Genomic DNA, 12265 nt, shown 5'->3' on the forward strand with positions numbered 1-12265 from the left:
TCTTCAGCGCACACTTGGCAATATAGCCGAAAACATCGGCCCAAGAATTCGGGGTCAACTGGGCCACTCCAATGTTAAACCTATCAAGAACCTCAATGGAAAATGGGTGCGGAGGGAACCGCATGCCCAGTTTAATGGCGGCAGCATAGACGGGGGACTCTCCATCAGCCAGGATATTCATGGTGGATTCCAGGTCGGCCGGCACTCTCATTTCATACCCCTGGCCGACACACAGGCCGTCTCTATGGTCGGCCCCATTCTTGTCCAACCACTTCATCCATCCTTGATATGGATGAATTTTTGAAGGGAGAAGGTGAGATTCTTCCCTACCACCCGGCCTAACCAGTGCCTTAGTTTTGGTCGCCGCTTCCTCTCGGGACACCTTGCCTACCAATAACGCCTCGTCCACCCTTGTGCGTTCAGATAAACTGTCCGTCCCTTCGTCTCCATGACCGATATACTCGTCAATCTTTTGGAAGAGGTCGGCATATTCATCCCTTTGGGTCGGCTCTATGGAAGAGTTTCTCTTAGGAGGCCCCGTAGCCTCGTCCCGAAAGCGTAAGTGGGTTGGATCTGTTGTCTGTTTGGTTCTCGCCATGCCGTCTGCATAGTTTAACAGAATACGGCTTAGGGAAAGTCGAGAATAAGGAAAAAGGATGATTGAGTATGTGCTCTGCCAATAACCAGCCGCACAACACTAAAAGCCTAACCAACGCACGTCTAACGCTAGACTGCCGCCCACTAACCATACTCAAAGTAATTATACAAAAATCAATAAAGTCAAAGAAAACATATACGACGAGTAGAACAGCTAACCTTAACGAATATGAAGTGAAATTGGGTGAGTTTTGATGAGGAACAAGATGAGTTTGGCGAAGAACACGTTGAAGCTTGTGAAGAGTAGGTTGAATAACACGGTGGGCGAAAATCGTCTAATGGTGTTTCCTCTCGCCGGAAATCGCCTCTGTCTGAGCTTTGTAAAAACAAAAGTGAAAGTGAAAAATTAGGAGTTACCCCCATATTTATAGAGGGGCAAAAGTGAGATTCGTGACACTTGTCACCATCTCTCAAAAAATTCACAAGTGTCATTTGAGGATCAAGAGTCAAGAAGGGACATCTGAAAGATTGTTTCCAGAAATACCCTCCTTGAGGGGCAAATGTTGTAGGCAAAATTATCATGCCAGCATGTGCCAGTAAGATGGCGACACGGCACTATCTATGTTCCGTAAGTAGTCTATAGACCAAAAAGAGGAAACTATGTGTCCTCCTCACTTCCCTACACGTGGATAAATTACTCACCTATTTTACATTAGAAGGATTTAGGTCGGCCTTTTGGACTCTCTTACTTCACACAAGGGCCCAAAAAGCCCATTTATATCTCTTATCATTATGACTACACCAAGAGAGGGACACTTGTCCTCTCCTCCAAGCTCAGCCAATCATATGGGGATAATTCTAGGTCATTCCTTGAAAACCTAGTACTATATAAAGCACCAGATCCCAAGGACAAGGACATTCAATTCACAACAACCATAAATATTATATCTCTTCCTTCTCTCTATTTTCTCTCTCTAAAACCAATACTTACTTAGGCATCTGAGGGAATATACCAAGAGGAATATTCTTATTTTGCAGGTTGGAGCTGAGATCGTGGCGTGTTCTACCGGAAACTTCTTTGTCATCAACTGATCGGAAAAACCCCACAACAATAATGATGCCATCTCTATTTCAGATAATATTTAGCATGCTTGTGAGTTGTGACTCAATGTTTCCATGTTTTTGCAGGATTTTAGAAAACCGACACTCTCTTGCACACTCAAAAGATATAAAAGCTTGATACATAGTATTAGCATTGGAGTGGAAAGTACAAACTCTTCAAACTGAAGCAACCACTCACCGTGTATCAGGTATATTGGCTAATATCATCACATAGATAACTTCATACATTTATTGGTTGATCTTACTGCATGGTTATTGCCTTGTTTGTGAACGCCATTGTTTCCACTGGCACTTTTCTCCTTTTTTCTGAAGTATTTTATTTTGTGGTTTTTTATGCTGCACTTGGTCTGTTGTTGAGATTTCAGGACAATGTTTATTATTTGTTGTTGTTGTTTTGTGTGTTGATGTTCTGTGTGGTTGTTATGTGTGTTGTTGTGTGCTGCTGCTTCTACTATTTTTGTTGCTGTCTTTTGTTATTTTCTACTTATATTTTGCTTCTCGTACTTTCTTCTACTCGTTTGTATGTTTCTTCTATGTTTTCTTCTGCTGCCGCTCTGTATTTTTGCTTGCTTTAGTTTTCACTCATGTAAATTATAGTATATACTTACCATACCGACGTGTTTGGTAGGCCGAAATAGATTGTGGTTATGTATAGACGCCTACATTTGTTCCTAGGCCCGATACGGTGTGTACGATGATAAAATCAATCATCGCTTGACTTAGCTCTCCTAAGTATGCAACGAACGATCCCTGATTGACTGATAATCCTGTGAACCATATTTCCATTTTTAGAAACTGCTATTTATAGTAACCGCTATGCTTGGGCGCAGCCCCGAATAGGAACCATGTAAGATAAAATATCTAACTGTTTGAGTCGCCTTACGATTCATTATTAGGTATGGACTAAGAGTTGCAGTCTAACTCGTGCTTCTAAAGGATCGAAAACGTGATAAGACTCGGCAAAAACTGATAAAGGCTGGAAAAGTAGACTAAAACACCAGCGCTGGAAAATTCCAGCACTGGCACTCTAAGCGCTACTATTTTCTAGCGCATAAACCTTAAGCACTGGTTTATTCCAGCGCTGTTGTTTTCCTCTTACACAATGACGCAAAAGATAGAATTGATCCAGCTGTCACCAGAACAAATCTGGCGCAGAAATGTCCAGCGCTAGAAATTACCAGAGCTCCTGATCCAAGCGCTGGAATTTTCTAGCGCTCAGCAAATCTCAGTTGGAAAATTCCCATTCCGAAATTTATCTTTTTCTGGCCTATTTTGCTATAAATAGGGCCTCTGAAAACCAGAAAATAACACACAATTCCAACCCTAAACCCTTAAGCTTGAGTATTGACTGAAGCTTTTCTTTGTCCCGTATTCGTGCGTCTGCTGCTTTAACAAACTGTTAAGCAGACCCGACCCGCACTACCGTCTGCTCACTGAATACTGTCGAAGTGTTGCTTAAACCTAAACACAAGCCCTTAAGCCTAAAATAATCAAAACTCTGGAAGAATCCCATGCCATAGTCAGTCAGTCATCGGAAAGTTCTAAAACCAAACGAAAAGCAAGCAAAGTCAAGTGGTAGGTGTTCTTGAGAACCGTAGTAAAGCCTACGATTTACTGTAACGTGAATCTATAATTTCATTGCTTTCCCCGCTATATAAATTTGCTAACTTTAATTTGTTATATTGCCCAGCCCTAAATCAGATAATACTTGGACAACCCGGTTTATTGTTAAGCTCCTTTAATCAAACTAAATCAGCGTTTTGACATCTGTTTAGTAATATCTGTGCATTAAAATCAATCAAGAGTAGTAATGTAGCAAAACTCATTTTCCCATCATCGTCACAATTGAACTAGTAAGGACCGCACCACGTGGGCTAATGTTGGGCACTGCTGGGCACTCACCGTATTAGTAAACGTCCCCCGAACTCTCAATCTCTGCTCCGGTGGATGTACCTTGAGGGATCTCCATACCAGGGATCACAAGGGAATCTATGGCCGTCGTGAATCACATATGTTTGCACTCCAGGCATATCACGATAACCAGATTTTGTCAGTTTTCTAAAACTGAATGGCGACTCCTAAAGACTAGTAAAAAGAGGCTAAAGCCCACAGTTAATCCCTGTTTACTTAATATGCTTGCCACATCCAGAGAGGGAAAACTCGTGCGGGCTGTACAATCTTCCGTAAAAGGCGCCCCGTCCGTCATGTTTTTCAACCCCCTCATAGTGGCAACTCCACTGGGGACAATACTGAAATAATCCGTGCAAGTAGTGCGTCGGTGAGGAAGTCGTATAGAAGAAATCAAACACTACGCCACAATTATTTCCATATTAAGTTGGGACGACCTAAATATTCAATGTGACGAATGATCCGCGACAGAACCCCATAAACGAATCTTGGCTTCCTTGGATGTTACATCTCGGAAGTCCAGACAAAGCACACCTATCAGCCCGGTGATTCACGCGCTTCGGATGTTTTCCACTCGATGCATTTGCAATGTAACACACCCACTAAAACTAAACCGCTTATCTCCTAGGTCCATTCACGGTATATGCCACTCCAGCACGTACTGGATAGGCCTTGATAAAATTCGTCATTAACCTGGCTACTCTGACAAGGGCCTGTTGGGGAATAGGCGATAGGTTTGATACACTTTGACACCCATGCCTTTTGAACCTTAGAGACTAGTATAAACTAAGTGTGCATTATACCTGAAATCATGCTCGTTGTTAGTTCGATGTAAAACTTTATGTGCTATGTGAACTAATCAACCAGACGCTTAGCTTAAGGTCAACAATGCTTATCAAACTCCTAAAACATGCTCTAAACGTCGAAATAATATTAAAGCTACGAATCAGAAACGAAATTCCGTAGTAAGGAGCCCAGCGGCAGAAAAAAGTAGCGCAACCCTGGCTGGCGCTAGAAAATTCTAGCAATCAAAAGCTAAGCGCAAGAAAACTCTAGAGCACGCGACGAGGAAAAGAGAAGTAAGCACAATGGTCAACGCACCAAAATCCAACGCTGACCAGGCCTGCGCTGGAAAATTCCAGTGCTGCCCTTTCGTGCGTTGGAATTTTGCAGCGCACACACACTTTTCCTCACATTTTATTTACTTACCAGAACTCGAAAATTCAGAACCCAGTACATCGTGCAACCAATTCAAAAGACCAAAATACGCATTTGCCTTAAAGCACTACGTAGGTCGGTCTGAAAATTGTTAGGTTATGAATAATACAATAATATAATTCATGCGGAAAAACCATAAAGCCCAAATCCAAATTAATTGCCACATAGTCAATTAGCATAACTTATGTTACATACAATGTGATGCTTGCCTTCCCTAGATTCTCCCGAACCGAACAAGAACAAGTCTTTAGAGCCCCAAACGTTGCCCCTCCGTAGAAAATCCACAACACGTTCGGATCCGCCTTAGGTTTAACAACTAGGATTTTCTTAAGGTTTTATGTATTCGGGTTAGGTTATATTATGTTCTCCCTTGAACACAATGAGAATAAAGAATATGATTTTCAATGTAATTGATGTGTATAATTATGAGGGCCTTGCCTCATATTTATAGGGTAGGAAATAAGGAATTTGAGTCTTACTAGGAAGAGAATTACCAATCCTACTAGGATTAAAATTCTTATCCAATTAGAATTTCAACATTGATTAAAATCTTAATTAATTCAATTCCAATAGGACTAGGAATACTTAATCCGAGGTTACTTAGGAATTAAGCAATCAGACTTTTCTTGGAGCCCAAGACGAAGCAACTCAACGTAGCAACAATGGGCCACGTTGGTGCGCGTGCCTGCCTAGGCCCAGCCATAGTCGCAACTATCCAAAGGCCTAGCGCGCTGCGGCCTTGCCTTGACGGGCCTACACTACTGCTGCTTTGCTCGTTGGCTTGGCGCGGCCCATGGAGCTGCTACCTTGCACTAGTAGAAAAATTGTTAAAAGCTCCCGCACAAAAGATGCTCTTATATTACAAGGGCAACTTTTAGTTTGTATAATAATGTTTTTTTTTAATTTGTTTTTTGTAAGGTCTGTTGATAAAGGAAAAGCGCATCATTTGTATTATCTCTCTCCTCCTCACATGGTCACTGACCTCATTGCTGCTTCCCTCTCTGCTTAGCATCTCCTTATCTCTCCCTAGTCCCTACCATACATCTCCTTCTCCCTTCGAGGTCCAATGGCGATTGTTCTTGTTGCGACGGCGGAGCGGGTGGTGAAGGTGGTGCTTGTGACACTTCAAAATCTTGCTTAGGGTTTCGAATTTGGGGTTTTTATTGGTATGAGCTTATTCAAATTTATCTCTTCATTTTCCGAACTTTATGTTTGTATGGGTCTTGATTTTTGTTTGATAATTTTTCAGTTTTTTGCGAATTTTTGTGCAATTGATTATGCGAATTATTGCTCGAATTTTTCTACTGATTGTAGAGGATTTTGCTGCGAATTACTTTGACTTATTATGCAATTTAAGATGCAAATTATTGTGAGAATGTGTGCTCAATTATTCTTCGAATATTGTTGTGCAATTTTGTTCCTCGAATTTTGTTCTGGGATTTTGCGATTTGGTTCCATGAAAATAACTGTATGTGTTGGCTCAATTTTTCTGCAAGATTAATAACCTAAATTTGTAGCAGATTCAGTATTCTACCAGATTTTATGAAGGATATCATTAACGGCTCAACCCCTCCGGCCTTCCGCCCCCCACCCCCCTACCGTTTTCTGATAAAATGCCTCCTCTATCGTTAAGTTCTTGAGTATAAAGTCACATTTTTCTTGAGTATCGTTCAATTTTTCTGATATAAATGCCTCCTCATACTTTTTTCTCATCTGCTAGGTGTTTAACTGTGACTTTGAAAGAAAACTTGAACTATTAGTAATGATGGAGGTGATTAAGAGAACAATTTTTTGGTACAGGTTTTTTTTTTCTTGTCACATGTGAGGATATCTTATCCTCTAAATCTACTATTTTTCATCTTTAGTAATCAAAATTTCTTATCTCAAAGAGTCTACCCCATATCGGAATATGTGATATCATGGAATTAAATCATGATGTATCCTTGCACAAATGCTTTTCTGTTATAGGATTTTAGGCGTGAGTTTTTAGTCATGCAGCGACTTCTGATATTGACTGGTCTTTTTGTCGCATCAGACATTTTAATCTTTTATAAGCGCCGTTAATGACTTAAGATGTATTGACTATTGAGGTTGGGATAGGAGAGTCAACCTCCATGTGTTCTAGATTTTTAATGTTTGCTGTTTGGTTATGGTGAATCCGTTGATATTGATATATTGTTGTTTTTTATGGATGATAAGTATTCTGATTGAAATTCTGAAAAAAAGAACCGAAAGAAGTTATAGATGGAAACTATAGGGTTAAGGTGGGTTTGAATCTAATTTTTGAGGCTGGATAAGGGATTATTGTTACCAGTTGAGTTTCTGACATGGTTATTTTCGATTATTATGTGCTACAGTCTGTTGTTGCTGTTGCTTTTGTTGATTTGAGGTCTGAAGACGTAGAGACGAAAGTCATAAATGTTCAAATATTTTGCTGCTGCTTCTTTTGGACAACCTGAATTTTTGCTTCAACCATGATTACTTTCTGCATCAACTGTTCTTTCTAATTTGGAGCTTAAGATATGAATTTTAGGCATTTGGATTATGGTCTATATAAATAGTTAAATCAACCAGCTTGCTGTTTATAAAGATAAATATAGTGGTACAGTTTGCTGTTAGTGGGTCAATTTGGTGTCTGATAGTGAAATTTTGTTTGGTGCTTATTTAAGTCTACTTCTTAAAATGCTTCTGCTGGTAGCTATTGAAAAACGAATGTAGTATATTATATGAGTTGATTAAAATTTATTTTTCTGTTGTTAGAGAACCTCATAGTTTGAGGGATTAATTGCAAGTTGGTTAAGCTAATCAACTCGAGGGCTGAAATTGATGTTGCAGGACAGTTGAGTCGGTTTGGATAGACTAGATGGGTTCTTAGGTCCAAATGTCTAATTAGTAATAGTAATTATACAACATCGGTAGAAACATGTTTTGTGTTGCTCACGGGTACTCTGACAAGTATGATTGTCATTTGTATGATTGTCATTTGTCAGTTTGATAATCAGGCTGCTGCTCAGAATGCTATAGCTGTTGTTGACTTGCGCTGAGTTACCATAGTTGACTTGCGTTTATAAACTGCTGTCGAGTTACCATAGTTGACTTGCGCTGACTTTTTGTTCGCATGCTATTTTGATTTCCTGGTTTTGGTTTTAAGTTCGACCGATTTCAGAAAACTACCTGTTGGCGAAAATTAATTAAGTTGCTGAATACGCGAAATACAATTACAGAAAACTAAGTGAAGTATTAGGTATCAAAGCATTGCAACCGTTCTCCAAGTGTTCTATCTTCTAGGCTAACTTAAGTAAGACGACAGTTTATTATATGCATCAGAAAGGCCTAATAATATTTACATTTCTTTGAAGCTAAATTAATTCATGTGTCCTGCAGATGCCATGAGGACACCAACAGCTACGATGAACCTCAAGAACACGCTAACTAAAAATATATACGGAGTATGTTCATCTTGGAGATTTTCGGTACTCTCCAAATAGTAGTATGGCCAGGAGGTGCTCACTAAAGGAAGTGCCTGAAACAAGTTAATTAGACATATTTATGATTTTATCCAAGGATTAGTAAGCACGCGCTGTGATTGAAGTCTGACATACCTGAACAACATCAGCTGCAGCATAACCAGCAGCCTGACCTCCCATGAAGTGAAGGCCATTCCTTAAACCACAGAGTAACCCTGTAAGTAAGGCCCATCCACTTCCTTTCGATTCTGCTAGGTAGGCCTTAAACGATGACTTTGGCAAGTTCGAAATAGGGTGGTATAGGAACATGATGCTCCTATTTAACACCTACAAGTGATGGAATTGCTTTCAACCGATAGATAACTAATGTATACAACATAAGAACTAAAGAAGGCCCTAAATCCCTACATGATGCTACTATGTTAGTCAAATTTGCTACTGGTATGTCTAGTTGCCAAGTATCAGTGGTAAATCTTGTGATAGTATATGATATTATATGATAACTAAGCTGCAAATTACTGCTGAAATACAACCTGAATAGGTCAATTCCGGAATTTCGTTGCAGTTGATGAAGTAACATACCTTTATGGATCTCTTATTCTCAAGTTCGATGAGGAATTTTGTAATCCCGAACTGTGCCCCTTCTACCTTTGTCACATTTCCGTTTTCAGAATCCTGAACAGATCAGAAACTGATGTGTTCAGCAGCTGATCTGCTGCTGCTGATCTGCTGTTGAACAGATCAGAAACTGATCCGCTGTTGAACAAATCAGAAACTGATCTGTTCAACAGCGGATCAGCAGCAGCAGATCAGCAGCCTTTGTTTTAGGGTGAATGTTTTTTCTTGTTTACCTATGTGGAACATTTTTCAGGGTTTCCGCTCGTCTCCTTCCTCCTCCAGTCTTGCTGCGGCTGCAGCTCTTGACTCTGTTCGCCAAGTGGAAGCGAAATATCCAGCTTTGCTTTTCAAGCAGCAGCTTACTGCATACGTGGAGAAAATGTATGGCATTATTCGTGATAACTTGAAGAGGGAGTTGTCATCATTAATTTCCTTGTGTATCCAGGTATTCTCAAAAACTTCTTTGAGTACTTCCATTGTTCAACATCATTCATCTATTGTAATTCTCCTGTATTTAAAATTTTCCTTTGTTTTGCTGCCTATTATAAGTAAAAGATTTGTGATTGTTCGAAACCAAATCTATCATTTTGTTCCACAAAAAATCTGTGAATCTAAATCCAGTGGAGGTTCCCACAATCCCACCTAAAAGTTAAGGGGAAAGGGTTAGTTGGTTCTAATGTGTGCCTCACTTTTGGAATTTGGAGGATAAAAGACAGTCTTTTGTAGACCCTAGTTTTTGTGGTTAACAAGTTATTTAGGCGATGTTGATTTTCCTACAAGTTGTAATTAATGAAGTCTGAGTGGAATACATTTGTTTCCGCGACAAGAATCAGCCATAACATGATAAAAGTATAGCTTAAGGTCTCATATAATACAACCAGCACTAAATCATGATGTAAGAACACCTAAACTAATCCTAAATCATAAAAAAAAATCATTATTGTTGTGAATTGTGTAGATAGTGTTTAAAATACTTAGTATGAGGTTTCCAATCCTCATTCTCATCTACTTTGGTCAATTTATGTACATTTAAGGCTCGTTTGATCGTTATATGTCATATTTTGACTAAAATAGCCGTTTTCGCTCCTAACTCTCCAATAATGAACCAAAATAGGAATACTGAACCTTTTGAATGTTTAATACACTTAGTATTAGGTTTCCAATCTTCATTCTCATCTACTTTGGTCAATTTATGCACATTTGAGGCTCGTTCGATCGTTATGTGCCATATTTTGACTAAAATAGCCGTTTTCGCTCCCAACTCTCAACTAATGAACCAAAATAGGAATTCTTAACCCTTTACATGTTTAAAATACTAATTATTATGTTGACACTCCTCATTCTCATCTACTTTGGTCAATTTATGCACATTTAAGGCTCGTCCGATCCTTACATGTCATATTTTGACTAAAATTGTCGTTTTCGCTCCCAACTCTCAACTAATGAACCACAATAGGAATTCTTAACCCTTTACATGTTTAAAATACTTAGTATTATGTTTCCAATATTTATTCTCATCTACTTTGGTTTCCAATCCTTATTCTCATCTACTTTGGTTCTTTTGTTGATATTTGGGATCGAAAATGCCATTTTGGCCAAATATGACCTATATGGTGCCAAATGAGCCTTAGATGTGCATAAAGAACTTGAAATGAATCTTAGTAACATCTAACTAAGCATATGAAACATAAAAAAGATTTAGAAAGTGTCCTTAGGTTCATTTGTTGATATTTGGAATCGAAAATGCCATTTTTGGCTAAATATGACCTATATCAGGCCAAATGAGCCTTAGATGTGCATAAAGAACTTTAAATGAATCTTAGTAACCTCTAACTAATCATATCAAACATAAAAAAGATTTAGAAAGTGTCCGTAGGTTCATTTGTTGATATTTGGAATTAAAAATGCCATTTTTGGCCAAATATGACCTATATCGAGCCAAATGAGCCTTAGATTTGCATAAAGAACTTGAATTGAGTTTAATCAATATATAACTAATCATATAAATCATGAAAAACGTTTAGAATATGGAAATAGTTGGTTTGTTGGTAGTTGGGATCGAAAATGCCATTTTTGGCCATAAATGACCTATATCGACCCAGATGACTCATAGGCGTGCATAACGAACTTGAAATGAGTATTATAATCATATAACTAATCATATGAATCATGAAAAATGTTTAGAATATGGAAATAGGTTCGTTTGTTGTTAGTTGGGATCGAAAATGCATTTTTGGCCATAAATGACCTATATCGACCCAAATGACCCATAGGCGTGCATAAAGAACTTAAAATGAGTATTATAAACATATAATTAATCATATGAATCATAAAAAACATTTTGAATATGGAAATAGGTTCGTTTGTTGGTAGTTGGAATCGAAAATGCCATTTTTGGCCATAAATGACCTATATCGACCCAAATGACCCATAGGCGTGCATAACGAACTTAAAATGAGTCTTATAAACATATAATTAATCATATGAATCATGAAAGACGTTTAGAATATGGAAATAAGTTCGTTTGTTGGTAGTTGGGATCGAAAATGGCATTTTGGGCCATAAATGGCCTATATCGACCCAAATGACCCTTAAATTTGCATAACGAACTTGAAATGAGTTTCATAAACATATAACTAATCATATGAATCATGAAAAAGGGTTAGAATGTGGAATTAGGTTCATTTGTTAGTAGTTGGGATCGAAAATGCCATTTTTGGCTAAAAATGACCTATATCCACCCAAATGACCCATAGACGTGAATAACGAACTTAAAATGAGTCTTATAAACATATAATTAATCATATGAATCATGAAAAAGGGTTATAATTTGAATATAAGTTCGTATTTTGGTAGTTGGGATCGAAAATGCCATTTTTGGCCATAAATGACCTATATCGACCCAAATGACCAATATGCGTGCATAACGAACTTGAAATGAGTCTTATAATCATCTGACTAATCATATAAATCATGAAAAAGGGTTAGAATGTGGAAAGAGGTTCGTTTGTTGGTAGTTGGGTTCAAAAATGTCATTTTTTGCCAATATAATTGTTTTCGCATATGAAACCTAATTTAATTTATTGGTTTGCATGTACGGTGTTCTTTTAAAGGTTTTCAAAACTCCAAGGGAGGGGCGCTTTACCAAAGAGGAGTTGGATGAAGTTTGAGACAAGTGGGCTATTTACTTCAACGATTGTGAACTACCCTCAGTGTAATAAATAGAGCATGCTTGTAGTTATTCGTGACTCTTACATTATTTTGTTATTTATCGATTTAATTAATTACATTTGAATTAGTTCGTTAATATTATTGGAAATTTGAAATTTATATCA

The 12265-nt window shown here is 38.3% G+C and overlaps 1 long non-coding RNA gene across 1 annotated transcript; it reads left to right on the forward strand.

Moving 5' to 3' along the window:
* Nucleotides 1-5758: 5758 nt before the first annotated feature.
* LOC110796895 (uncharacterized) lies at nt 5759-12265 on the forward strand. The gene is made up of 4 exons (XR_002535695.2): nt 5759-6011; nt 8230-8529; nt 9184-9375; nt 12044-12265. It is a non-coding gene; the product is annotated as an uncharacterized lncRNA (long non-coding RNA).

This window comes from Spinacia oleracea, chromosome 4 (genome assembly GCF_020520425.1).
Source record: "Spinacia oleracea cultivar Varoflay chromosome 4, BTI_SOV_V1, whole genome shotgun sequence".
Taxonomy (NCBI): Eukaryota; Viridiplantae; Streptophyta; class Magnoliopsida; order Caryophyllales; family Amaranthaceae; genus Spinacia; species Spinacia oleracea.